The sequence below is a fragment of the Panthera uncia genome, chromosome E3 (assembly GCF_023721935.1).
Source record: "Panthera uncia isolate 11264 chromosome E3, Puncia_PCG_1.0, whole genome shotgun sequence".
Lineage (NCBI taxonomy): Eukaryota > Metazoa > Chordata > Mammalia > Carnivora > Felidae > Panthera > Panthera uncia.
In genome coordinates this window covers 31,763,126-31,769,304 of record NC_064815.1, presented here as the reverse complement: position 1 = coordinate 31,769,304, position 6,179 = coordinate 31,763,126, and the positions used below count along the sequence as shown (strand labels likewise).

The window sequence follows — 6,179 nt, the reverse complement described above, 5'->3', positions numbered from 1 at the left end:
CATGCGCTCCTGTTTTATTAACACTTCTCAGATGCCATGCAGGGCTCTGAACTTCAAACAAAGCTGGCTGGGATTTGATCCTCCAAAGAGAAGAAGAGACTCCATCAAGATGCCCACATGCCTGAAGCTATTTGTTGGATCCCAAAAAAAGGTCTCATTTTGTGTGTTGGAGGGGAGGGGAAGGAAACTTAATTAGCAGTGAATGAAGCAACTCTCAGAACATATGGTTTCAGGTTGTGCCAAGATTCGTGGCCATTTTATTACTTTATTATTATTGTTGTTGTTAATCTTTACTTGAAAGATGTGTAAAGCCACTCAGTAAATCCCTTTCTGGAGGACACCGAAGTTGGAGAATGGCAAGAAAGACAGGTCGCAGATCAGAGCGAAAGCGTTTTTGTCGCACATCGACATTAAAGGGTAAAGTTTTTCCATAATGGCTTTTTTTTTTTTCTTCCTTAACAAAGAAATAGCACTCTCCTTTGTTTGGGAAACCTACTTTGATGCCTTCAAGAATAATTTGCTTTTTTCTGATTCCTAGTTTGTTCATCTCCTTTGGCAACTGTGTACTTCCTGCATCTGAACCAATATTTGGAAGGGACGTTTTTTTCTGTTTATATAACTTCCATGTTTCAGAGAAGACGTCACGGCTGAAAGAGAGGCAGTTTGAGAAAAGGTCTGTTCTCTGTTCTCCACAAGCCAAGGGAAACATGTTTTAAAATCTTGCTAACACGTTAGCTTTGGCATCTTTAAAACTCGTTTTTCTCCACTCTTTGTGTCTTTCTCACTTGGCTGTCAGTGAGCGTTGAGGTCTTGCGAGTGTCCAGAGGCAGAGATATGCACCGTAGCCCCATCACCAACTGGCAGAGGGCGTCGGTTACAAGATTATTGGCCTCGTTCAATTAAGGGGGCGGATTGAGCAGGACTGGGAGCCATCTGTGCCTATGGAAACTGTCTGGAGTTGGGACCACACATCCATGAGAGCAACATTCAACTGCAAACTGTTAGAATTGACCAGAAAGTAGAGAAACGCAATAGCGCGTCTCTTGCCACACTGCCTCCCGCGTGGTGAGCTCGGCTGTAGGGCTGACAAATAGATGTAGGGCTTTATGAATGACCCTTTTACTCTGTTGACACACAGGTGACCCCTGTGTCCTCTAAATGGTGCAGGCCAGACATCTTTTCTGAGTCCTAATAGTCCCTTCCCTTTCATAAATGGCCAAATCGAAGCACATTAGTGCTCTCAGGGGGCCAACTTTTTAAATGCCTCCTGTACAATGGGCCTCAGAGGCCCCCAACTCCTTCCTAAATGGGCCTTACCACGAATCCCGGTGCACTTCCTCACACTCAGGCATCAGCTGGCTCTGCTGCACGTCCTTGCTGAGGCCACAGCAGCAACTGCTGAATATTTTATTAGTCACTGTGACCATCCATGCAGTCTGCACCTGGATGTCATCTTTCCTATTGTGACACCCTTTTCCCTTAAAGGAGCCACTGGTGATGATGCAGTACAGTCTGTTTAGAAACAAGGTTTCAACCAGGCTCCATGTTAAGCTGGGCAACATTATCCTTTCTGGGAACAGGTCTTTGAAGGTTTGTGCAGACTTGGTAAAAGGGAACACTCCAGGGAGGGCCTTGGTTTCATGAAAGTCCCCTCTCTGTCCCCAACTCCCTGGCAGCTAACCCCAGGGGAGAAACTTTAAAAAAGAAAATGAAGACCTAGAAGACTCCAAAGGTTGCTTTTTCAAAAGGCTCTAGTTTCCAAGAGTACTATTTTTATTCTTTGGTTTTAGAACTTGGGTGAATTCATTTATTCATCAACAAATGTTTATTTAATTCTTACTATGTCAGGCACTAAACAAGTCATTGGAACTCAACCCTGGACAGTAAGACACCCACCTTGCCCTCAGAGAACAGAAAGTCCAGTGAGGGATTCATTCATTCATACATTCATTCATTCAGTACTATTTATTGAGTGCTTACTATGTGCCTGGCATTGTTCTACAGACCAGGACACACAGTAGTGGACAAAACAAACAAAAGTCATTCTGGTGGGAGATGGGAATTTTTCAAATAATTACATAATGTATATAATTATAAAATGTAATAAGTACAGCAAAGAAAACCTTCTTAAAAACACCTTCCCTGGATTCTATACCCAGCTAAACTATCATTCAGTAGTCAAGGCAAAGCAGAGATATTTTCAGATATACAACAAATAAGAGACTATATTACCGCCAGATACTCAATGTCAGAGGGAAGTGGACAAGGAAGAAAGGCACGAAAAACAAGAAACAACACAAAAATTCATGAAATATACTGGCAAATGCAATGAACTATTGCTTATGTTAAAATGCTACTTTTTTTGTCTTAACAGAGAAAAAAATTACAATTCATGAAAATGAGTGAAATAGAAAAGCAGGATAAAGGAGAAATAATATTACAAAATAACAAAAACTGGCTTTTAAATCAAACAAATAAAATAGACAAGCCTTTAGCAAGATTTAAAACTAGATGGAACCTTTCAGTCCACCCACAGAGGCGTCCGTACGGTATTGTTCTGCATTCCTGTCATAACTTAAAGGGAAACCATCACAAGATCCAGAGCCCTTGATGTCCTGCAAATGAAGGAGGAGGATGTCCTCAAATTCTTTGCAGCAGGAACCCACTTAGGTGGCATCAACCTTGACTTCCAAATGGAACAGTACATCTACAAAGGAAAAGTGATGGTGTCTACAACATAAATCTGAAGAGGACCTGAGAGAATTTTCTGCTGGCAGCTGGTGCCATTGTTGCCATTGAAAACCCGGTTGATGTCAGTGTCATATCATCCAGGGGTACTGGCCAGTGAGCTGGGCTGCAGTGTCCCCTGCTACTGGAGCCACTCCTATTGCCAGCCACTTCACTCCTGGAACCTTTGCTAATCGCATCCAGGCAGCCTTCTGGGAGCCAAGATCCTCTGGTGGTTACTGATCCCAGTGCTGACCACCAACCTCTCATGGAAGCATCTTATATTAACCTGTCTACCATCGCTCTGTGTAACAAAGACTCTGCTCTGCACTGTGCGGAGATCGCCATCCCTTGCAACAACAAGGGAGCATGCTCAGTAGGTCTGATGTGGTGGATGCTGGCCCCAGGAAGTTCTGCGCATGCATGGCACCATTTCCAGTGAACACCCATGGGAGGTCATATTTGATCTCTACTTCTGCAGAGATCCTGAAGACATTGAAAAGGAAGAGCAGGCTGCTACTGAAAAAGGCTGTGACCAAAGAGGAATATCAGGGTGAATGGGCTTCACCAGCTCCTGAGTTCACTGCTCCTCAACCTGAAGTCATAGACTCATCAGAAGGTGGGCAGGTGCCCTATGGCAGCTCCCTACTGAAAGCTGGAGTGCTCGGGTCTGCAGCTCCCACCGCTCAGGCCACTGAATGGGTAGGAACAACTGGTGAGTGGTTTTAAGCTGTTCTTCCAGAAAGGCAAACAAAATGGAAATAAGGTTGGCAGAAATTAAACAGTTTCTAAAAGAAAAAAAAAAGGAGGGAAAAAAGGTAAATAAACAATGATAGAAATAGATACAAACGGACATACAGTTGAAATTTTTTTTAATTGGAATAAAAGAAAAGAAAATAAGGCAGATATAATGAACAACTTTATGTCACCAAACTTGAAAACTTAGATAAAGTGAATGATTTTCTAGAAAAATATAGACTTCCAACAATGACTCAAGAAGGTTTTAAAACTCCTAAATACACCAACAACCATTAAAGAAATTGAGCCAGCAATGGAAAATACCCTCGACATCAATCCCACACTCCCACCCCCAAACACACAGACAAAAGGTGCTGATTCTGTTTTACAGATGAGTTCTTACAAAACTTCATTGAATAGAGAGAGCCCCATCTTATAAAAGCTATTATAGAGACTAGAAAAAGAGGGAAAACTATAAATTTAACATAATTACGATGGCGAAACCAAATTCTCACGATGCCACAAAGAGGGTTCAAGCCGGTGCCCTGCTTGCTGGCCTGTAAAGGGAGGTGTCGGTTACCTTGCACGTAGAAAGAGTCAGGAAAAGAAAACGAGGTTATCACTGGTCATCCTTCACATTAAGCCATGTGTTCAATTGAGAACTTTGTTTACTGCACAAAGACCAAGATGTCTCACATGAGACTTGGGTGACACCATTTCAGAAGCTGGAGTTACAAAGCTGAGGTTTGCCAATCCACTGTGGTCCATTTAAATGCAATTGCTAGAAATATCACTTCATCAGAAATGAGGAACTTGGATGATTGCCGGACCAAGTGGGATGCCAGATCAACAGGTTGAAAACCATGATTGTCCTGAGCAAATCAGGAAATTTGGATCCTATGCTGATAAGAGATAAGCAATATTCTGGATGTAAAATCAAAATGCAAAACCAGTAGCATTCCTCTAGAATGATAGAAACCAGGTAGAAAACGTAATATAAGGAAAAGACACACAAGCACGATAGAAGAAAGCTACAACAACAACCAAAAGTATTTAGACCAATTGTGAACATACCAAATTTTTAAAAACTTTATGAAGAAAAGTATCAAACAAGACCAGAGGTGTTTTGTTTTATTTTGTTTTAATGCATGGATCAATCACATACAAGCTTTAGGAATTTTCAGTTTAATAAAGATACTTATTCTCGTCCAATTAATTTACAAACTGAATTCAATCCCAAAAGGATTTCTCAAGGAATTTCCCAAGCCAAGGTTTAAGATGGTTCCTGGAGCCCCAGCTATAAAATCCACATTCCAAGGAACAAGAAGAGGGAAAGAGAAGAGGAAGAAAAGGGCACGTCACAATCCGACCCTCTTTGGTCCCACCCAGGAACCCCTGCTTATTTTATTGCGGCCAGAATATAGATGTAGCCACATCTGGGAACAAGAAAGGTGAGGAAAGCTGTCTTTTCAACTGGCCATGTTGCTACTCTGAATAACATGAGGTCTGTTGCTGAGGAAGGGGGAGGGGGTTTGGGAAGCAACCAGCAGTCTTTGCCATCAACTTAAATGTCTATCTTTAGCAGAAGGGAGAAATAACTTGCAATTACATTCACAGCGGAGTACTACATAGTGGTTAAAATGAGGACAACAGAGGCACGTGGATCCATATAGCTAAGCTTCAAAACAAAAATCTCTTGCTTGAAAAAGAAACTTGCAAAATGACTCAAACTGTATGATACCATTTATATAAAGTTTAAAAGCCTACAAAACAACACCGTGTATCTTTTATGGCTACACAAAATACTTATGTTGGGAGGATGTAAAAACATGAATGGATATGAAAAACATTGAATGCAGGATGGTGATTATCCCCTGGAGAGGGAAGGCGGGCAATGGGATCAGAAACAGATACATCAAGGATTTCAGTTGTCCCGATGATGCCTTATTTCTCCAAAAATAAAAAATAAAAAAAGATTTGAAGGAAAATATTTTTAAAGTTAAATCATGAGTACTCAGAGTTTAAGCTATCGTTCCCTATACATTTCTATATGTTTGACATTTTTCATAGTTTATGGGAGAGAGAAGCCTTGAAAAGACATAACTAACGAGGTGTAACTTACATATAGTGAATTCACACATCTCAAGTGTACAACTTGATAAATCTTTACAAAGCACATAAATCCAGAGCATGATATAGAAGCCAGCACTGCAGAAGCTTCTCTTAAGTCACCTCTCGATGATAGTGTTCACAAAGAATAACCACCATTGCGACTTCCATCACCATAAATGAATTGTGTTTGTTTTTGACTATTGTACGAAGGAGCCATGCAGCCTCCTACAGCATATTCTCTTTAATGACTGGTTTCATTGTCCCCGTAGTATGTCACTGTGGTTCATCCTGAGAGGCTGTCTTCTCCACCACTGTGGTGCTGACCCAGTTGGAAGGCAGGGGCTCCACATTCAATGTTGAGAAGAGTGTCTTTTGCTTCCTGAGCCCTGCAAAGCAGTGGGGAGGGAGATCTGAATTTTGGATGGTTTTCAGAATCCTCTACCCGAGGCTGTTGAGGGAGCTGGTGTCCCGCCCACAGTGTAGGTGGCTTTGACAATGCTCCCCAACTCCCTCCTGACCCTCAGTCTCCCCTTTCCCTCGCCTGATGTCTGCTTTATTTATTTTTTTTGTTTTGTTTTTTTTTTTTCAACGTTTTTTTTTTA

The 6,179-nt window shown here is 41.6% G+C and overlaps 1 long non-coding RNA gene and 1 pseudogene across 1 annotated transcript; one reads left to right on the top strand and one right to left on the bottom strand.

Moving 5' to 3' along the window:
• Positions 1-227: 227 nt before the first annotated feature.
• Positions 228-1,405, bottom strand: LOC125928595 (uncharacterized). Its single transcript, XR_007459715.1, has 2 exons — positions 1,318-1,405; positions 228-647 (listed from the first exon to the last, which is right to left on the bottom strand). It is a non-coding gene; the product is annotated as an uncharacterized LOC125928595 (long non-coding RNA).
• Positions 1,406-2,364: 959 nt separating this feature from the next.
• On the top strand, positions 2,365-5,393 carry LOC125928590 (40S ribosomal protein SA-like; annotated as a pseudogene).
• Positions 5,394-6,179: the final 786 nt, after the last annotated feature.